General features: G+C 44.5%; 1 protein-coding gene across 1 annotated transcript in view; it reads left to right on the plus strand.

The window, feature by feature from the left end:
* The window catches only part of tshz1 (teashirt zinc finger homeobox 1), a 240,483-nt gene that overhangs the window by 179,174 nt on the left and 37,858 nt on the right, over nt 1–23,451 (plus strand). The window lies entirely within an intron of this gene.

A 23,451-nucleotide genomic window follows, 5' to 3' on the forward strand; every position in this document is an offset into this window, starting at 1 on the left:
CAAACCTTACATACCTGTACATCTTCAGGATGTGGGAGGAAACCGGTGAACACAGAGGAAATGCACGGGGTCACGGAGTGAACATGCCAACTCCATACAGACGGAACCTGAGGTCTGGATTGAACCCGTGTCTCTGGTGCTGTAAGGCTCTACCAGCTACCCCACAGTGCCATGCATTAATAAGCAAGGAAAAAAATCTGGGACAAAAAAAAAGAAGCTGCAAATAGATAATCATTCATTTATATAACTGTCTTAACAAAGGAAAACCTCTCAGGGCACTTCACCGCAACACTGTGAACAGGGTCAATTTTGTTTTTGTTTTGATTTGGCTGTTTTTTGGGGGGCATTTTATTCAAGGGTGTTAAAATAGGGTGTTTTCACAAAGGCACTCAAAATGTCCATCACCTTTCAGCTTCCATAAAGAACCAGCAAATCAAAATCATTAATAGCAATTGCAGAGTGGCTCAGGCATGGTTATTTCTTTGACAAAATATTTTCTTTCAAATAATCATGTTTGCCTTTTGTTTTTTGGCAATGCTTTTATTTCTTACATTGTTTTCCGCCTTAGTCATGCCATAAAACAGTGCATTCTGCAGTCACATGGGATTGATCAGTAGTCTGGATGAGGTTTTTAAAAGCCATGTCCAAGATTACTGAAAGCAAAATATATGTAAATGTAAATTCTGCATGGTTGACATTCACTGTTGGCACAGAGTTTGATGCAAAGTTCCTTTGCGAGTGTTTGTTTTACAGTCTTTAATTGGTTAGAACCAAAATGTTCAAAACCTAGATATAAACAGAATTTGGCAGCAGATCGTTCAGGATAATTATTAGGATAAATGGCCAAAGACCTGTTCAAGGAGTCATATTAAGGAATGACTTAAAGGTGTAGAAGGAGGTGGAGGTTCAGAGGGGCTTAAGGAGCTTCCAGGCTGCCAAAGGTGTGGCATTAGTGTATGGATTAAATTTGCAAATTTGGAATTGGACAATGCAGATATCATGGAATGTTGTAGGGCAGGGGTCGGCAACCTTGTACTGCATAGCAGCCAGGACCCATGTCTGTGAGCTGATGGCGGGCCACATCTATCGCCATAGTTAATAAATAATTAATGATCGTTTAAAAAAAATTGTGACAAAAATGTAACAATAAGACAATTACCCCCGCGACAAATTACAACTAAAGTGCAACACTGTGGTCGGAGCGGAATTCCTCACCGACCATGCTGATTCTTCGCTTTGTACCAGCACGCCCGCCGCTGGGCTCACGAGGAAACCGCTCCAGCACCGCCTCGCCGAAGCCGCTCTCAGCCCGCTTCAGTTTCACTCATGCTGCGGCACGGGGGTGGAGGGCACTTTCACTCCGGGTGGTCGGAACGATGGAAGAGGAGGTAGGAGGGTAGGGACGGAGAGAGAGAGTGAGTCGACAGGAGTTGTGAAATGGAATTGGCTGTATATGTGTGTGAGAATTACTCTCGGATAAGTATTGCGTGTGATTTGTGTTACGCCTGTGGGCCAAATGATATCGGGTTACGGGTCGGATTCAGCCCGTGGTCCGTAGGTTTCCGACCCCTGTTGTAGGGCTTTAGGAGGTAAAGGAGGGCGGAAGAGTACAAAGCAATATGGAAGATTTGGGTAACATCTGGAAACTAAGCCCCAGAGGTATCTGCATTCTATCATTCACAATTGATATCTTTAGCTGGATATGTTGTCTCTTTGGATCCAAGGGGATAGTCAAGGGACAATTGATAGATGGAAGGAAAAACGCATGGGAATACCAGTATACCAACCCACTCATCTTAGTGCACGGACAAGTGACATTCGCAAATCTTGAATTTGCTGCTTGCTACATTTAGTGAGGAATGCATGAACAAGTTGGCATGGCAACGTTACAGTATCCTGGTGCAACACATAGGCCATTCAGAAAATTTGTGAACATTTGTCAAAGTCATCGTGTTAATCAGCTGCTTGAGCAGAGGCTGCTTTTTTTTTCCAACAAATATCGCGTAGAAATATAGTTATAAGGTAGTTAGTATTGTCTGTCTGTTGTTATTTGCTACTGTTGGAGTGCATTTAGCTCACAAGTCTGGGAGTAAACTATCATTGAGGTATTAAGAAAATGCATTCATTCGCACGACGCATGCATGCATAATATGCGTAAACTCGCGCACATACATGCATCCACGCATGCACACTCATACACACATGCACAGACACATGTGCACGCACACACTTGCACTGATTGTTTTCTCAAGTCATATAACCATATAACAATTACAGCACGGAAACAGGCCATCTCGGCCCTTCTAGTCCGTGCCGAACACTTATTCTCCCCTAGTCCCATCTACCTGCACTCAGACCATAACCCTCCATTCCTTTCCCGTCCATATAACTATCCAATTTATTTTTAAATGATAAAATCGAACCTGCCTCCACCACCTCCACTGGAAGCTCATTCCACACTTCCACACATCTACCACTGTCAAGTCAAGTCAAGTCGAGTTTATTGTCAAATGCACAGCTACAATGAGGTACAGGTGCATTGAAAATCATGCTTGCAGCAGCATCAAGGCATAGAGACAATATGCAAACAATTGAACATAATTTACACATAAATTCTGCAAGGCAGTGAAAATTATAAGTGTGTAAAAAACACCATATCTAAATCTATATAATTGCTTGTTCTGCGAAATTGATCACAGTAGAAAAAATCTGAAATTATATCTACTTAATAAAACCATGTGGACCTATAGCTAGATGCAAAAATGGGATTTGCATTAATATGAATGTGCTGATCAACGTTGAGAGATGCCCAGCCAATTTGGTTTTTAAATAGGATTACAGAGAACGTACAGGCCATTTGGTTCAATTTCTTCATGCTGGTGCTTTTAGTGCACCTCTCTACCTCCTCCATTTCACTGATCACCTTCCCTATTCCTCTCTTCCTTATGCATTTCATACAGCTCCCTTAAAACCCATCTTGTCTGTTCACTTCGGAGTAAAGGGCCTGTCCCACTTAGGCGATTTTTTTCGGCAACTGCCCGGCGACTGTCAGAATCGTAGCAGGTCACCGAAAAACCGGCAACTGGATCCCCCTACGATAATGTCTGCGACAATCTACAACAACCTACCACCTAGTCGATGTCAAGCTACGGCAAGCTACCGACAACTGCCGACCCATTAGGACATCCACCTACGACAACGTACGTCCACCCGCGACAAGCTACGACCCTGCCGGCGCCAACTTAAGACAATTCAGTTGCCGGTACCTGTCGCCGGTTGATGTAGGTAGTTGGCAATGGAATTCACCGAAGTCAGCACCAGCACCAACCTACATCACCTGGCAACAAACTATGACAGCACCTACGTCAGGAGAGGTCAAGCTACGCTCATTGGCGTCAAGCCCACTGTCGCCGAAGATTTTTGAACATTTCAAAATCCAGCAGCGTCCAGAAAAATCCTATGCCTTATTGGGCGACTGAGGAAACTACTCACAACCATACAGGCGCCACCCCAGCGACCATGTGGTGTCAGCCTAGTCACCTGTAGTTGCCTAAAAAATTGCCTAAGTTTCACTTTGTCTCTCTCAATTAGAGTTTCAATAAAGAGTTTTCTCCTGAATCTTCTATTGCAAAGAGGGAAGAGACAGAGACTTTAAGATTTTGCCTTCCACCACAGTGAGGAGGTGGTTGGTGAACTCACTGTGGTGGATGTTAAATTTGTGTTGATTGTGTGTTTTTGTCATTTTTTTAATTATATGTATGACTGCAGGGAAATGAAATTTCGTTCAGACCGAAAGGTCTGAATGACAATAAACGAACCTAATCTAATCTAATCTAATCTATTCTAATGTAGTAATGACTGACATACTTGTGCCTTCCATCGTTTGAAATTCCCTGTTATTTTCCTGTCTATTCCATCTCTCTATCTGCTTGCCTACTTATCGGTCAATGTATCTACCTGTCAATCTGTCTATCCATCTATCCTCCTTTCTCTTTATCTCTCTGTCTACCTGGAATCCTACATCTTTCTCTCTGTCCATCGGTTTGCCTGCGAATCTATCAATCAATCTAATGAAAAAGCAGCAAATGTTAGAAACACACAAAAGGTCAAGCAGTATCTATGGAGAATAAAAACATTAATGTAAATGACCTTGCCTTAATTATTCAATCAGTCCAACCATCAGTCTGAAGAAGGGTCTCGACCCGAAACGTCGCCCATTACTTTTCTCGAAAGGTGCTGCCTCACCCGGTGAGTTACTCCAGCATTTTGTGTCTACCAACTATCTGGATATCTGTCCATCTCTCTGCTTCTCTTTTCCTTTGTCTCTCTCTCTCAACCGATCCATTCAATTATTCATCTCTCCATTTTTTTCTGCCTATTTGTCTGTCTGTGTCTAGGCATGGGTGGAAATCGCTTTTAAAACATGGGGGGGTCGCAATGAGGCCTAACATCTAGGACAGGGGTCAGTAACCTATGGCCCACGGGCCCGATCTGGCCCTTATCCTGAAATCATCCGGCCCGCAGGCGTATTTTTTTTCAATTCGTTTTCGCGACCTGGGTGCTACAGCCAGTCCCGGGCTGCTGGATTCTAGGAGCTGGCGGCCGGCCTCCAACTGGAATCGACCTTGGTGGCTCTGGTCACGGAGCCTGTGGACTTGCCATCACGGAGCTGACTGACCGGAGGCTGTGATGGAGGTTTTGCTGCAACATGTTTCACAAAGCATGGGGGGGACTGTCCGCCACCTCTCAAAGCATGGGGGGGGACAACTCCCCCCCCCCCCCCCCCATTTCCCCCCCAGGATTTCCATCCATCTATCTCTCACTGTTTGCTAATCTCTGCATCTATCGCCCTACACATCTGTCACCAGTCTTTCTCTGTTTGTCCGATTATCTGTATCCATATAGCAATCCGTATCCCGCTCTCTCTATCCATACATCTATCTACCTCTCTTTCTCTGTCTACCCGTCTCTCTCTTTTGCTATCTTTCTTTGTCTCGGTTTGTCTCGTTATCTCCCTCCCTTTCTCAGCTTACCCATCGCCTTTCCATTTCTCAGATAATCAATGTAAATATATTTATCTGCCCCTTCTTTCTCTCTGTTTATCTGTCTACTCCGCATGCCAGCTATCCATTTGCCCCCTCTGCTTTTGTCTTTATGACACCATGTCACTTTAGACACTGTACAGGTAGATACAGAAACATATTGCTACTTGCTGATTCCTTTGGTTCTTGTATCTCGATCGGTGGCGAGTGTGGAATCAGAACCACTGATTCTATCTGCTGCTGCTGCAGAGGGCTGAATGGCGGCAGGCTGCTTTGTATATTAATGAAGTTACTCATCAGCTGTTAGAAGCATTAGCGGTAATACCTGGATGGGATAAGGCCATTGAGAGAGATAATGAGCGAGGTAATAATTCCCAAGGGGTTTCATCCCCGGTCAAACATATAAACCCTGCTTTATACACCGCCGTGACCACTTCATCCTTTGATCCTTGGTTTAGGAAGAAATATCCCACCGGAATCGATTATGAACAAAGGTTTATGGATATTCTTTTCATCAGAGCCTGTAACACACTTTCTATTTTACGTCTTTCCCTGTGCCTTCCCTTGTCTCCACACAGCAATCAGAGAGAAGTCTTTATATTGTGAGGGTTGGCTGGGGAGGGGGTGTGTGCTGTTGTTGGGATTGAGGGGGGGGGGGGGGGGGAGGAGTGGAGATGTGGGCTGCGGGGACAGAATAGAAAGAAAAGGGCTTCAGGCTTCAATGCATCTTTCCAGGTGCTTTATCCTGCATGATTTCATCTGTGCACTATAATCAACTTCCTTAATGAAATACGTAATTAACATATTATAATTGTGGTAAGGATGATTTTGACAGAAATCATTTTCCATATCTAATACTATGCTAATTTAATCTGTTCTTCACTCCCCGACATGACCTTTCATGATTAAGTTTCATGGTGGAATTTTTGATGGATTGATTTACCCGCAGTGATGGGGTCCCAGCACGTGAATGGCTGTCACTTTCATTTCTTTCTTAGCCGGGGAGAGCAAAGTGACGAGAAGGCAGCCGAGGGTTGGGGTTGTGCTGGGTGGTTGCGGTGGGTGGGTGGGTGAGTAGGGAGGGGAGGGGAGTTACTGAAACATGTGGAAGACTGCACCATGTCCAAGCATCTCTTCACGTGTCTGGAAAATGCCATGTAATTGACAAGAGATCTTAAAGCTGCAATCAGCACTGTTGTCCGTCAGATTAAGCTGAAGCCCATTTTGAACACTCAGTGGTATTTTAGAGGTTGGCGAGTCTCTTATCAGCATCATTGCTCTTATAAATGCTAAAACGTGCAATACAGTTCGGCTCCCATACCACTTTCAAAGTCTTTTGGAAAATGGGAGCAATTTAACAAAATGCCGTAAACCTTTAAAACAAATTCCAAGATTCAGACGTGAGATTGACATGTTTGTGAGAAATCGTGCCAATCTCAGCAACAGGTGATGTGTGTATATGCACACAGTTTTCTTGGTAACAAAGGGAGACAAACCAGTATTTAAGTTCACCTGCATTAATTCCTACCTGATAGAAATATTTGCTTGCATTACTCTGAACTGAGACCCTGTCTCCCCTTCATTGATTAACCCTTCATGCTCAGTGAAACTGACCAACTTTAGAAATGAATTCCTTCCATTAACCATATAACAATTACAGCACGGAAACAGGCCATCTCGGCCCTACAAGTCCATGCCGAACAAATTTTTTTCCCCTTAGTCCCACCTGCCTGCACTCGTACCATAACCCTCCATTCCCTTCTCATCCATATGCCTATCCAATTTATTTTTAAATGATACCAATGAACCTGCCTCCACAACTTCCACTGGAAGCTCATTCCACACCGCCACCACTCTCTGCGTAAAGAAGTTCCCCCTCATATTACCCCTAAACTTCTGTCCCTTAATTCTGAAGTCATGTCCTCTTGTTTGAATCTTCCCTATTCTCAAAGGGAAAAGCTTGTCCACATCAACATTCTATCACATGAATTGTGGAATTCACTCCCCCTTCCCCCCCGTCCCCACATCCGACATCAATGGTTAGGGGACAGGCCTTTCAGCCCATCGAAACAATTCCAAATTCAGATTTTGGTTGATGAGCATCTTATCACAATTCACCTGACTTGTTTCTGTAGCTCCCACTAGGCTTGCTTACCTACTGACCCTCCCTCCATCACAACTTTTCTGATGGAGGAAGTTCCTGAGTTATAATCACGATGCCGTAGAACTTGAGAACAAGCCCTTCGGCCCTTCGAGCCAGTGCTTCACCAATTTTCACTAATCCTGCACGAACCCCATTTTATTCTCCCCACATTCCTCTCAGCTCTTCGCAGTTTCTAACACTCACAACATACGAAGGGCTCAGAAAGATCAATTAACCGGCCAAACTGCCCGAGTTATGTGGGAGAAAAACTTGTTAGGAACAATGCAAACACAGGGAGAACGTGCAAACTTCACAACGACAGCACCTGAGGTCAGGATCGAATTTGGGTAACTGGAGTTGTGAGGTAGCATCTCATCTGCTAACTCTCTGCTGTTTCAACAGCCTTTGAGCCAAGGACTAATTGCTGACACCTAATTCTAATTCTAATGTTCTACCTTTTGACCTGGGCTTTCCCTACTAGAGGAAATTGGTTTACTCCCTTCATGTATGAACGACCTAATGACCAACACAAACAGCTCAAGTAATCATCTTTTAATCCTCTTAGGGTTAGTAGACAATTTGCAGATTTAAACATATTTTGCTTCACAAGGAACCCTTTCACATCTGGGTTTGAAATTCTGGGAACATTCAGGCAGCATCTGTGGAGAGAGAAACAGAATTAACACTTCAGGTCAGAAACCTTTCATTAGAACCCGAAACCCTAACTCTGTTTCTCTTTCCACAGGCACTGTCTGAACCGCTGAGTATCTCCAGCATTTCCTGCTTTCCTGACAGTATCTGTGGACTTTGATTACCTGGTATTGAAACTCAGGTCCATGGGGTTTAGTAGGACTGACCTTCAAAAGCAGAGGGAGGTTACACTAGCACACGTTTCATCTCTATTAAGTTTTCAAATATCTCCAATCTGTCAATTCCGAGAAGGCATCTGAAAACATATGGCATGTCCAAGAGGATTCCCTCGAACCTCTACCGATGCGCTATAGACATTATTCTGACAGGATGCATCAGCTTGGTATGCCAACTACTTTGCTATTGATCGCTTGAACCTGCAGAGGGTGGTAAACACAGCCCTGGTTATCCCAGGCTTGTCACTTCATTCCATCCAGTCTATCCTCACGGTGCTTTGTTTCAGGAGGGCCAGCAGTATTGTCAGCGATGCCTGCCACCCTGGCTATTTCCTTTTCCCTCTTCTACCCTATGGATAAAGATACCAGAGGTTGAAAGGTCAGATGTCCATACTTAAGAACAGCTTCATCTCCATTGCTATCAGACTTCTGAACCGATCACCTCTTTCACACCTCCTTCCCGGAGGTGCTGCCATGTACGCTAATGCCCCTGTCCCACTTCGGAAACCTGAACGGAAACCTCTGGAGACTTTGCGCCCCACCCAAGGTTTCTGTGCGGTTCCCGGAGGTTTTTGTTGCCGTTTTAAAAATCGGTAATTTTTTAGTTGAAGCCGGTTGCGATGCTAGTTGAAGGTGGTTGCCGGAGGTTGCAGGTAGTGGACGGTCTTACCTTCCACTACCTGCAACCTCCGGCAACCACCTGCAACCTCCGGCAACCACCTTCAACCAGCATTGCAACCGGCTTCGACTAAAAAATTACCGATTTTTAAAACGGCAACCTACTTTTAGTCGCGGCCGGTTTTGAATTTTTTGGAATAATCGCCGGGTCATAGAAGAAGCGGAAATCACTTTCGACCATTAGGGAGACTGACAAAAACCTCCGGAAACCTTGGGTGGGGCGCAAAGTCTCTAGATGTAAAATTATTGTAATGTTTATCATTACTGTTATGTAAACTCATTACTCTGTACGCTTCATGTGAACAAGGGATTTCATTGCATCTTGGTGTATATATTACAATCATTGGGAACAGCTCTATCCAAGATCACAAGAAATTGCAGAGAGTTGTGGACGTAGCCCAGGCCATCACGCAGACCAACCTCCCTTCTATTGAATCCATCTACACTTCATGCTGCCTCGGCAAGGCCACCAGCATAATCCAGGACCAGTCTCACCCCAGTCACTCACTCTTCTCCCCTCTCCCATCAAGCACATACCTCCAGATTCAGGGACAGTTTCTTCCCTGCTGTTAACAGGCAACTGAAGCGTCCTCTCACTATCTAGAGTCCAGTACTGACCTCCTATTACCCACATTGGAGATCGTTGAACTATCTTTAATTGGTCTTTATCGTACTTTATCTTACACAAAATGTCGTACCATTTACCCTTTATCTGTAACACTGTGGATGGCTGATTATTATAATTTTTATTTGACTGGATAGCAAGCAAGGAAAATGCTTTTCACTGTAACTCAGTGCATGTGACAATAAGCTAAACTACATTCAACTAATATATCAACAAACTACTCTGAAACTGAATCTCTGAATCCATTGAGAATCCTGAGGTAACTAGTAGAGAAGTGAGGTGACATGTGCCCCTCTTTCAAGGCAACAGAATGGATGGATTGCTGTAATATACGCTCCAATCCAACACATGATCATCGATGTCTTCCATAGGTGGAGTAATAGAGCCCAGAAACTGCCCCTTCAACCCATTGAGTCCATGGCAACCATTAACTGCCCCTTGACACTGACCAACCCACATGACTCTGGGATGGTGGGATAAATATGGAGCACTCGGGGGATTGGGGGGGAACCACCCATGCAGTCACAAGATAAACTCCACATGAAATATGCCAGAGGTCAAGATCAAATCTAGATCCATAGTGCTGGGAGGCAGCTGTACCACATATCACCAATGCAGCCACAGGGTAGAGGTCTCGGTGAATTTGGTTCAGGAAGCTGACTGTCTGCAGGAAGGAGATGTTCAAGACTAGGGGCTCTACTGTGGGACTAGTGACAACGTAGTTGTCCTCAGATTAGTACAAACAGTATAACAGGAATTTTAACCAGATAAATAGTTACTATCCGATATTCTAATTCATCTCACTGGGAAGATGTTTTTATGCACTGGCTGATTTGACATAATGTCTGAAGCCTCATGGTTTACAGAATCTTAATCCCAGGTGAGCAGTGTGTGGAAGACATGGCAGTGAAATAAATGCCTCCATATCTCACCCTTCATGTGCATGTTCCACTGCGAGTGGCCTTTGCTACGTATCATGCTGGGCAGATGAGAAGTGTGTCATCTCTCAATCCCAGTGCTACCAGGGAAACCATGCAGACTGCTGAACTGCTGCTGATTTAAGGATCTGAGCACCTTACAAGAGCAATCAGCTCAAACTGGCTTACGCTACTTTATGGATTGGGTCACTGCTAGTGTGAGCTATCATCATTAACTCTGTGATCATAGCAATGAGTGCCATTTCACGACTTCCCGCAGTGATGGTTCTAATCGATGATCCATTTTTTAAACTGCTTTCTTTCCATTCCTTGAACCAGAGCCACACAGTCCACTTTAATACGGCTGTAACTTTACATGTTAAAAGGAAGGAAGGGCACTGAAATATTAACTCCAAGAATTGATCTGCAAAACAAAATTGGGAATATTATGTATAGTCAGTGTGAGGGCACCAGGTTCAGCAGCCCTATCATTTCTTGAGAAAGAGTTGCGTTTGCTAAAATTTTCCCATGATACTTCAGAGTTGCAGTATCAGTTTAAAAAAAAAACATCTTTCAGGACCTCAATTGTCACAGATAAGGTCAACATTTAATGCTCATAGAAACACAGAAAATAGGTGCAGGAGTAGGCCATTCGGCCCTTCGTGCCAGCACTGCCATTCAATATGATCACGTAGTCAAGTTTATTCGTCACATACACATACGAGACGTGCAGTGAAATGAAAAGTGACAATGCTCGCGGACTTTGTGCAAAAAGACAAACAAACAAACAACCAAACAAACTCCAAACAGAATGTAACAGAATCACATATTCTTTTCGTATTAAATATTGTTGGCTGAAGGAAAAAGGGAAAAAAACAGCAATTTAAAAAAAATCATGTTTGATCATCCAAAATCAGTACCCCGTTTCTGCTTTCTCCCTATATCCCTTGATTCCATTAGCCCCTAAGAGCTATATCTAACTCTCTCTTGAAAACATCCAGTGAATTGGCCTCCACTACCTTCTGCGGCAGAGAATTCCACAAATTCACAACTCTCTCGGTGACATTTTTTTCCCTCATCTCAGCCCTAAATGGCCTACCCCTTATTCTTAAACTGTGACCCCTGGTTCTGGACTCCCCCAACATTGGGAACATTTTTCCTGCTTCCAATCCCTTAAGAATTTTATATGTTTCTATAAGATTATCATTGACGGCCCCTTGAGAAACTAGTGGGGGCAAGTGGATGACATGCTAGATTTTAGGAATCAAACACATGTTGGAGTGACATGTGAGCCAGACCTGGTAAGGATGGGTAATTTCCTTCTCTAAGGTGAAGCAGATAGGTTTTTACAACAATCGGGTCATTTTTATGGTAATTATTATGAAGATTGTTTTGTCTTCCAGATTATTAGCAGATAAAAATATGAGATCTGTGGAAATCTGGTGCAGAAGTGGAGTTCAGGATAAGATTCAGGTTATGGTTTATTATTGTCATGTACAGTGAAAAGCTTTGTTTTGCATGTTATCCAACCTGATCAGGTAATAAGATACATAAACACTATCATGCTAAGTTCAAATACAATAGATAGAGCAAAATGGAAGCTACAGTGCAGAATATGTATTCAAAGTATTCAAAGGTTTTAACCATATATAACCATATAACCATATAACAATTACAGCACTGAAACAGGCCATCTCGGCCCTACAAGTCCATGCCGAACAATTTTTTTTTTTTCCCCTTATTCCCACCTGCCTGCACTCATACCATAACCCTCCATTCCCTTCTCATCCATATGCCTATCCAATTTATTTTTAAATGATACCAATGAACCTGCCTCCACCACTTCCACTGGGAGCTCATTCCACACCGCTACCACTCTCTGCATAAAGAAGTTCCCCCTCATATTACCCCTAAACTTCTGTCCCTCAATTCTGAAGTCATGTCCTCTTGTTTGAATCTTCCCTATTCTCAAAGGGAAAAGCTTGTCCACATCAACTCTGTCTATCCCTCTCATCATTTTAAAGACCTCTATCAGGTCCCCCCTTAACCTTCTGAGCTCCAGAGAATAAAGACCTAACTTATTCAACCTATCTCTGTAACTTAGTTGTTGAATTTGTTGTTTTTATTGTTTTTATTAGTCACATTCACATACACCGAGGTGTAGTGAAGTGAAATGCTTTTTGCCATTTTGCAGCACACAAAAAAAGAATCCAGACATAACATCAATGAGAGTCTTAAACACAAAGAACATCCCCCCACAATGGCTCCCACCATGAGGGAAGGCACAAAGTCCAGTCCCCAACCCCAGTTCACCCATAGTCGGGGCTATTGAGGCCTCCACAGTTGCCTCTACGGAGGCCCGATGTTCGTAGCCGTTCTCGCCAGGTGGTGGTGCTCCGGCGTCGGGAGAGTCCTCACAGCGGCTTGGGAACCCTGGAACGGCCGCTTCCGCACTGGAGGCCGCGGCTTCCGAAGCTGACAAGGCCGCGTCGGTTGGAGCTCCACAACTGGCGATCTCGTCGCGAGATCCCAGGCTCCCAGTGTAAAGTTCGGCGCCACCCCCCGCAGCTGGCCGCTCCACAGTCTCGCAGCTCCGCGGTGTTGTTCCCGGCGGTCTCAGCTCACCGGAGCTCCAGCGCGGTGACCCAGGCAAGGCATCGCCCTCTCCACGATAGCGCTCCAGCGCTGTGCAGCCGCCGAAGCCGAGGTTCTGGGCGGTCCTCGACAGGAAATGCCGCTCCAGGCCCGCTGGTAGGCCGTGAGGACGGGACGAAGCTGCAGCCCGGAGAAAAGCTGCCTCTCCCACCAGGTAGGGACCCTGAAAGGCAGTTTCCACCCCCCCTCCCCCACCCCCCCACCACACACAAAAAAGTCTAGACCTCCAAACAAAACACTTTAACTAACTAAAAATAAAAATAAAACGGTGAAAAGACAGACAACTGCTGGCAGGGCAGCCGCGCACAGGACAGCGCCCCCTTTTTTTGTTCTTTGCAATGTAGAGCATCAGTTCCAGAGACAAAGTCCAATGTCCGCAATGTGGTAGATGAATCGGGCAGTACCCTAGCTTATATAAGTATTGTTCAGAAGCCTGATATCAGAGGTGAAGGTCCGGGCTAGTTGTGTTATAATCATTTTCAATGTTGGGCAGGTTTCAGGGGCCAGGTGACCACCCTCTGCTCCTATTTCCTTGTGTTCCTGGGTTAGGTTCTACAACGGCAATCTTGAATAGCTGCACTCTGTCTGGTCTAGACATCCCTACAGCAATGTTGAGAAGAGAGTTCTGAGACCCAGCAATGGTGATGGACATCAGGATGTAGAAACAAGGAACTGCAGATGCTGATTAATACACAAAAGGACTCAAAGTGATGGCATAACTCAGCAGGTCAGGCAGCATCTCTGGAGAACTTGGCTAGTTGACATTTCAGTTTATGACCTTTCCACAGACAGATTGTAGGGTGAGGGGAGGAAAAACCAATATCCATGCACTGTATACTTGTATTTATACTTATGCATCTTAAATATGTATGGCATGTTTTATACTTTGGCAATATAACAATGTATTTTTTATCATGCCAATAAAGAGTTTAAATTGAATTAAAATTGAAAATTGAACTTAAAAGATGGGAGAGGCATGATAAATGTGGCAAGTCATTGATGATCATAGGCTAGAGGGGGGGGGGGGGGGGGGGGGGTATTGATTGGCAGATGATTGAAACATAGACCAGAGATAAAAGCAGAATGGGGTTGTAGAGTTGTAAATGTTGACTCGAGAGGGAGGAACATAGCGGGGGGGGGGGTGATTTGTGGAAGTCTAGGGGTACAGAGGAAGAGAGAGGAGAGGGGGAAGATAAAGGGGGGGGGGGGGGGGGGGGGGGGTGGTTGTGGGGGGGGGGGGGGGCTTAGTAGGAGGCTACACAGAGAGGAAACTACAGGTGATGGTATTCAGCTGCATCAGCTGCTCTTGTCCATGGTGGTAGAGGTCAAGGGTTTGGGAGTAGGGTTGGAAGTGACAACAGCATCTATTTTCGATGGTCCATAGTGCACTGGTAATGGAAGGAGTAAATGCTCGGGATGGTGGATAGAGTAACAATCGAGCAGACTGTCGAGATTCATCAGTGCAGACCATCCCCAACTAAGGAAGAGGTACATTTTTACAGCTGTTCATATGTCAACCTTGTCTGTAAGTAAGAAAAATCACTTTTTATGGTAAACATACCCCTCAGTGCTGTAATGAATGTCATCAAAAACGGAGAGAGGGAGGAAACTAATTCTGCCATTCGTAGGAACTAATGTATGAAGGTACGACGGACTTCTGAACGTAATGATATTATGGGAGCTTGTTTGTATCTACAGCTGTCCATAAGCTGTATCTTTGTAACCGGGGGATGAGCCGCACTGTTAGAGCCAGGAATCGAGAGTAGACAGCACCAACGGCCAATACATGACCAGAATAGGAAAAATCTGCAAATCTAAGTCACTCACATTCAGCACAGTTTGTTTTGACAAAATGCAAAGTTAAAGCCCTGTCCCACGGTACGAGTTCATTCTTAAGGAGCTTAAGGATAAGGGGGAAATCCTTTAAAACCGAGATGAGAAGAACTTTTTTCACACACAGAGTGGTGAATCTCTGGAACTCTCTGCCACAGAGGGTAGTCGAGGCCAGTCCATTGGCTATATTTAAGAGGGAGTTAGATGTGGCCCTTGTGGCTAAGGGGATCAGAGGGTATGGAGAGAAGGCAGGTATGGGATACTGAGTTGGATGATCAGCCATGATCATATTGAATGGCGGTGCAGGCTCGAAGGGCCGAATGGCCTACTCCTGAACCTAATTTCTATGTTTCTATGTTTCTATTCCAAGAGCTCTCCCGAGTTTGCCCTGATTCGAACTCGGAGATTTACGGTAATGGCTGCTCTTCGTTCCCGGGGCTCTCGTGGACATTTTTCAACATGTTGAAAAATCTTCACGAGTCTTCCCGTGCTTAGCTGCCATTAGCGAGTCTTCCCGAGTACCTGCCGTTAGCGTTACGAGCCGCTAAGAGACGTCCCCGAGCTCCGACGTACCCGCTACGTTCATTCTCTGTTCTTACCACGAGTTTGATATTTTTTTAACTCGGGAGAGCTCTTGGAATGAACGTACCGTGGGACAGGACTTTTACATTACAGTAACTTTTCTTTTAGTTTGAAGAATATCCTACGATGACATGGTGATAGTCACTCAGCCATGTAGGTCACATTTGTAAAAAGAGGTCTTATTTCTTTACTTAAAAGTATTAGATGTGTCTCTAAACTAACAAGAAATTACCTGAATTGTGGCGATATACTGCAGTTAACAACCATTTATATGGCTTGACACAAAGCTTATTTTGAAAATGAATGCTATAAACTTTATTTCACCCCTATTCATGGCATATCTCGTGATTAAAAGAATACTGATGAGAGAATTTAGCGACCTGTATATTGTGAGCTTTTTTTGCCCTGAAAATTTGCTAATGACAATTTGTTGAGTTAGCAATTCAATTGTGTCTGGAGACAAATTCTGATGAAGGGTTGATGGCCCGAAAAGTTGACAGATGCTGCTTTACTGACTGATCGCCACCAGTATTTCTGTTGTTATGAGAACTTCTGAGCCAGTTGTATTGGGCCAGGTTTGATGCAGCAGGTGTTCCCATGTTAGATCTGTCTGGATGGGCTTAGGCTGTTAAATCGTCCGTCATGTGAGGGGAGATTCATCAGAATGGGCCAAACTCTCATGAATTTTGTAGAAAGAGTGTTGACCTTATTGATCCAAAATTCTTCTCAACTTCCCTGATTGCATACTGTGTTGATGTTTCTGTTGGCTGGGATATCTGAAACCAGGGATCAAAGTCTTAAAATCTGGAATCAGCTATTCAGAATGTAGATGAGAAGAGGTTTCTGTACTCAGACAGTCTTTGGAGTTCTGAATCTTTGGAGTTCTCAATCCATGAAAGGAAATAGAGGCTCAGTTGCTGAGTGTATTCAACATTGTGATCAATATATTCTTAGATATTAGGTGAATCTTGGATGTGGGGTTGGAGCAGCAGAGTTGCGTCATGATCTAAGCCCATGATGCATCAGGAAAAAGGGACCAATCTACTGTTTGGAAGCCTTGGAAGGGGAGAGTGTAGTGAGGGTAAGTAGGGCATCAGTGAACAGCAAGATCAGTGGTTCAATTCCTCAAACAGGAGAAGAAAATGCCTGAGAAGTAACCTGGTGAATTCAGACTGAGTGATTTCAATTAATTTCTCTCGTATTCACTAATAGATATGCCATTTATTGTCACTATACATGTACAGTGAAACTGAAAGCTGCTCGTACTCAGTGCATACATACAATTTAGCACAAAAAACAAGAAACAGAAAAAACAAAAAACAGAAGGGAGATGGGGGGGGAATAGGTGCACAAATTCTGCGGCGCTACATACATATATACATATATACAGATGGAAGTCCGTGCGTGTTGGGCGGTGTAGTCAGTGCATGTGTGAATTTGAATTTATAGTAGTTATAATTCTCGGAAAGCAACTATTCCTGAGTCTGTTTGTCCTGGATTTGATGCACCTATAGCGCCTTCCAGAGGGCAGCAGGTCGAACAGTCCAAACGCAGGATGGGAGCTGTCTCTGATGATCTTCTTTGCCCTGCTAAGGCAGCGGGAGGTGTAGATGTCCATCAGGGAGGGGAGAGGGTGCCAATGATCCTCTGCGCTGTCCTGGTTTGAAGCCTCAATGGGATATGATGGCAAGGCCAATATTTAGTGCCATGATGAGCCAACTTCTTGGGCTGTTGCAAACACAGTACTCACAATGGGTGTTCCAGGATTTATACCCAGTGACAGTGAAAGACCAGCAATATATTTTCCAGTCTGGATGTTGTGCAACTTGGAGGAAACTTGCATGTGGTAGTGGTGGTGGTGCTTCCATCTGCCTGCAGCCTTTGACCCTGTGTTGGAGGTCACATGTTTTTTGAGAGAGTAGTCTGGGTGAGTAACAGCAGTGTATTTTGTAGATGGCACAAGGTGTGTGGCGTTAGAGGGAATGGATGTTCTGGCTGGTGGATGAGGTAGAGAGAAATGTAAACAGACAAAGAAAAATTGATGTTGTGTTTTAAAAGAATAAATCTATTAAATGAAAGAATGAAAATCTTACTTCAAACTACTTATTATCTAGGAAGGGAGTGATTGATTGGTAATTATGAATTATTTCATCATCAGGATGTTTCTTGCACTATTGTTCGAGTTCATTATTTTACAGCCTGTTTAATGATAATTAGTGTCCAGACAAAGGAACAGGGGGGGTAAAGATCCATTTTCTCGAAGCTATTGCTTTAAGGGCCTGTCCCACTTGGCCGTCATTTGCGCCTCATTTACGCGTCATATGTAAAATAGGTTGATGCGCTGTGACGTACGGGTAGCGTGTGGATAGTGCGGGATGGGCGCATGGAGATGGGTGGAGGAGTGTGGAGTTGTGCACGATATCGCGCGGCGCTCCAGGATTTCGCCCTGTACGAAATCCTCGCGCGCCACCTGCGTGACGTATCGCGTACGCACGCTGACGCATTGGGTACGCACGCTGACGCATTGGGTACGCACGCTGACGCATTGGCGTCGCATGCTGCGTCACGACGTCTCACGTGCATCGCGTGGTGACGCATGGTTACGTCGCCGCGCGGCGCAGGGTGTTCTAATGACGTCACGCACACCAGACGGCATGATGACGCGTGATTTGCGCGCGATGTCGCGTGTAACGACGCGTCGACCTATTGTACATATGACACGTAAATGAGGCGCAAATGACGGCCAAGTGGGACAGGCCCTTTATCCAGCGATTGGCAATGATATGCAGCGATGTCTTCCCAAAACAGAGTATCTGATGGTTTTGTCAGAAGGACGAAGGGAGAGAAACTGGCTCCGCAAGCTTGGACTTCTACCCACTGCAGACCCCAGTCCAAAGTCCTCACATCAGTGGCCAGTGTGTTACGAGCGCATTGTAGCAATCGCCCATTACCCGAGGCCTCGCCACAAGACATGATAGGGACAATTTCTGATGCCAGTGGATGTAACTCTGAAATAACAACATTCCAAATCGTCAGCGTCTGTGAGACTCGCCAGAGGCAAGAGCTTTGATTAAAAAAAGTGTCCTTTTTTATACCTTCACAATTAATCCATGATTATCTCCAGTAAGTTGAAGCAGAGAACACTGACAGCTTTTTTTTTTTGCAGTGTGTATTCTGGAGATGAACTGACTGTCAGTACAGATCCATCTGGCAAGCAGCTTTTAAATTCAATTTTTTTTCAAATAAAAAAAGATTGTACATTTTCTTTTAAAACTATGAACATTTTGCATCTGAATCTGCCTCAGTGTGACCAGTGCAAATAAAAGATATATAATTGGACTGGCTTGTTAAAAATCTGAGATGTTTTCTGCGTCCTAATGTGTCCCATTATTAGCTAGAGAGAGAGGGAGAGAGGGAGAGACCAGCTCTTGGAGAATGCAGAAAAGGAAATTAGGCCACAGTAGCTGAATTGGCATTGGATAGAATCTACAAGAGTTTATTATTCTTAGCAGTACTCCATCAAATTTGCCCCCTGATGAACAGAGCTATCATAGAAACATAGAATCATCCTGGGCCTTTTTTTCTGTGTGTGTTTGTGTGTGTGCATGTGTGTGTGTGTGTGAATGTGTGTGCGTGTGTGCGTGCGTGTGTGTGCGTGTGTGTGTGTGTGTGTGTGCGTGTGTGTGCGTGTGTGTGTGTGTGTGTGTTTGCGTGGGTGGGTGTTGGTGCGTATGTTGTGTGTGTGCAGTGTGTGTGTGTATGTGTGTGTTGGTGGGGTGTGTATGTGTGTGTGTGTGTGTGTGTTATCCATCTGTCAGCTGCCAATACTAGTGAGAGAGGTACAGAACTGTCACACCTCGTCAGCTCCTGTTTGTGAGGCCCTTTTTTTCCCACTTGCAGCTGCTGTGCAACATTCTGTCCGCACTATTGAAGACCTGAATGGAATTGTATGCGGAAGGGGAAAAAAAAAAAATCCCACACACTATGCAAGGAGTTGCTGCCCATCCTACTCAGGTGGGCCTGTGTCGCGGGGACCATGAGCCATTCTCTGTCTTTTATCTTTCCAAGTGGGGAGCCCGTTTGGCAAGGACTTTCTCTCTCTCGGTACCCTGTCTAAAACCTGTTTACACAGGCCGTCTTGCGTTAAGTAGCCACCACTGAAAACCACAATTATCAAGAGCCCAGCTCCTGATAATTGCTTACACGAGGCAGGAGCTGTCATTTTGAGTTCAAATGTCACTACAAAGTGCCCTCATTATTAAACTGTAGAGAAATCTCATTGTTTGTGTATATGTGTGTCCGTGTGTGTATGCGTATGTGCATGTGTGGTGGGTGGGAGTTGTGTTTTTGTTTTTTGTTTTCTCATCCTCAACCAGGAATTTAAAAATGCTTTTTTTTTCCTCTTTTTTTTGGGGAGGGGAGGGATTTGGGGGTAAACCTGTTGATGTTATTTAGAGCACACGTCTGCTTTAAAAGCTACCCTCTCGGTATAAATAATGGACATTTTTTGACAAGCTTCACTGTGAGAATCCTTGAACATCAAACGTGCATCACAGCTTGGAGGCAAAAAGATGGGCATGTGTGATCTAGCTGAGAGAGAGAGAGAGAGAGACAAATGGTTGATGGAACAACTCCATCTAGGGATTTGTGACAAGGAAATGGCATTCAAAAGCTCAGACATCTGTCGGGGTGGAGAATATTGGCACCTGTCATGCCGTTTCAGTCATGACTTTTAATAAATCCACTTTCCCTTAGGTAAAATTGGAACTATGTGTAATATTAGCTCCAAGCGTATCTTGTTCTTCCCTTCAAAGCCCCTCCAAGTATGTAAGGTGCTTATATGAATATAAGAACAATAATATATTTCTGAATTGCATTTTATTCCTGTTCTGGGCATTTTCTCTTTGTTTCCAAAGTGTGCCCCCCCCCCCACACACACACATGCATCTTTTGCCAAATGCCTCCTCTTGCTTGGGGGGGAAAAACAGCCATTGCCAACATATTGCAAGAGAAAGAGAAAGAGAGAGAGAGAGACTGTTAATAGAGTAAATTTAGCCTAGGGAAGTATGAATGTCATAAAAAAGCTGGTTGGGATTTGTTGCTGTCAGTCAATAAATCAGTCAGGGTTTAATTACCCATCGCATGATGGGGAGCAGTGACAGGCACAGTGTGTATGTGCCAGCATTCCTTGTTTGCCAAACGTTGGGAGAAAAGAAAAGGGGGAGAGGGGTGGATCCCGTTCTGCAATTTGCTTGCATTCCCCTCTGTCCCCCCCCCACCACCCCCTCCCCACCTTATTTGTTGTCAGTTTAAACCGTTTTAAATCCCTTCCTTTGTCAAATTTATGGTTATCTCTTATGGGCGATGCCGAAAAATTATGCTGACTATATACTCGACTTGTGAAACACACGTCTGCCTCTCTGACGCCTGCACCTCAAAAGATCTGCTCCCAGTATCGGACTGAAGGTTGTAGTATATTTTGGCTCTTTGCAGGAACCGTTGATTCCCAATGTGGTAACACCTTGGTGTAAGGAGACTCCACAACGTGTTAAAATTCCTTAGAAAGGCAGCAAAATGCTGGAGTAATGCCCCTGTCCCACTTAGGAAACCTAAACGGAAATCTCTGGAGACTTTGCGCCCCACCCAAGGTTTCCGTGCGGTTCCCGGAGGTTCCCAGAGGTTTTTGTCAGTCTCCCTACCTGCTTCTACTACCTGCAACCTCCGGCAACCACCTGCAACCTCCAGAGGTTTGGGGCGCAAAGTCTCCCGAGGTTTCCGTTCAGGTTTCCTAAGTGGGACAGGGGCATAACTCAGCAGGTCAGGCAGCATTTCTAGATCGCATGGATAAGTGATGGTTGGGTCAGGACCCTTCTTCAGACTGATTGCAGGGATGGGGCGGGAAAGAAAGCGGGAAAAGAGGGGAGGCATGAGATAGCATGGCTGGTAATAGGTGAACACAGGCAAGGGGCTTTTTACATAAGCAGATTGTTGGACAAAGGTTCACTTATTACCTATTAAATAATAATATTAAATATTAAATGTTAACCTATTACTGGCCATGCTCTGTCCAGCGTTTGTTCCCAGCCCCCTGCAATCAGTCTGAAGAAGGATCCTGACTGGAAACATCACCTATCCTTGTTCTCCAGAGATGCTGTACAACATACTGAGTTACTACTGCAATTTGTGTCTATCTTTGGTATAAACCAACATCTGCCGTTCCTTGTTATTGCATTTGACTGTTAAAGTTTCTTTGGTATTTTCACTCCTCCTGCCCGTTCAAACCTGCTACAAACCCTCCAGTGATCCCAGTGCTCATAGCTTTCTGGCTGATGATACTCCCTACTACCTTCCATCAGGTCATTAGTGGCGACTGTGACCTCAGCTGCCTGACCCCTGATTACCTGTATCTCCTCCCCAACTCTGTGTGTCTCCCTCTCTCTCTCTGCTCCTGTAAGTCACTCCATCAAACAGAAACTTTAAAGAACATCATATGACTCTGGACCACAGGAGATCACGCTTTAACCAAACTAGCGGGGCAATCTCTTTAAGCAGTTAGGTGTTAATATTTGTCAACAAGGAACTTTGGGGCCTATTATTGCAATGTACAGTAAGTTGTTGTTCATATGACAAACAATGACAAGATACTCCATGCAGGCAAACAACACGTTGTATGTTCTTACCATGAAATTTACCGCAGGTTTTGATTTTGCAATGGACTTTCAGACTGAAATAATGAACATGTAGATATTTTTCGATTATTCTGTATCTTCTCTCTTTCTATTTTTTTTATTTCTTTATGCACAACTACTACGGACTGACGCAAAACTGCATTTCGTTGTACTCATACTTGCATTTGTGCGATGACATTAAAGTGGAATTGAATTGAATTGAATTGAATACAGGCCTAGAAATTCTGTTCTACAAGGTGAGACCTATTAAACAGGCTGTAGACAGCAGGCCAGAATACTTTTGTGCACACACCCCTAGAACATGTCCACCATGTGGAGTATTTCCAGACCTTTAGGTTTGTCTGGATTCAGCAAGGTTCAAACTGGTCTGCGGAAAACAATTGAGATGAGTATTGCGTGCATTTCTGATTGCCTCGTTATAGGAAGGATATGGTTGAGCTGGCCGGAATGCAGAGGAGATTCACCAGGATGCTGCTTGGATTGGAGGACTTTGGTTGTGGTGATAGTTTGGATAGGAGGGGCTTGTTTTCCCTGGAGCACAGGAGTCGGAGGTGTGCAAGATAGAAGTGCATAAAAGCCATTGACAGGGTAGGAAGTCAAAATAATTTCTCCACGATAGGAGAATCAAAATCAAGTATAAAATGATAGAAAGTAGTGCTAAAGGCGATCTGTAGGGAAAGCATTTTACATAGAGTAGTTGATATCTGGAACTCGGTAGAGGAGATGATGGAATCATTACAATCGCTATGTTGACGTGACATTTAAACAGACAATTGAATATGCAAGGTACAGTAGGATATGGACACAAGAGACTGCAGATGCTGGAATCTTGAGCAAAAGACAAAGTGCTGGAGGAACTCAATAGGTCAGGTAGCATCTGGGAAGGAACTGGGAAGCTGGTATTTTGCGTCGGGACCTTTTTTCAAACTGGAAAGATTTGGACCTAATGCAGGCAAATAGGATTTGTGTAAATGGGCACAAAGGTTCGATATGGATGTTGTGAGCTGAAGGGACCGTTGCTGTGATGTGCAACTCTGTGACTTTATGAGTAATGCCCCTGTCCCACTTAGGAAACCTGAACGTAAACCTCTGGAGACCTTGTGCCCCACCCAAGGTTTCTGTGAGGTTCCCGGAGGTTTCTGGAGGTTTTGGTCACTCTCCCTAATGGTCGAAAGTGGTTTCCGCGGAGTCGAACTTCTTCTATGTTCTGGCGATTATTTCAAAAAATTCAAAACCAGCCTCGACTAAAAATAGGTTGCCGTTTTAAAAATCGGTCATTTTTTAGACGGTCGGTTGCGATGCTAGTTGAAGGTGGTTGGTGGAGGTTGCAGGTGGTTGCCGGAGGTTGCAGGTAGTGGAAGGTAAGACCTTTTTTCCCCCCAGTTTTTTTCCACCAGGGAGGTCTACCTTCCACTACCTTC

Source organism: Leucoraja erinacea, chromosome 4 (assembly GCF_028641065.1).
Source record: "Leucoraja erinacea ecotype New England chromosome 4, Leri_hhj_1, whole genome shotgun sequence".
NCBI classification, from domain to species: Eukaryota; Metazoa; Chordata; class Chondrichthyes; order Rajiformes; family Rajidae; genus Leucoraja; species Leucoraja erinaceus.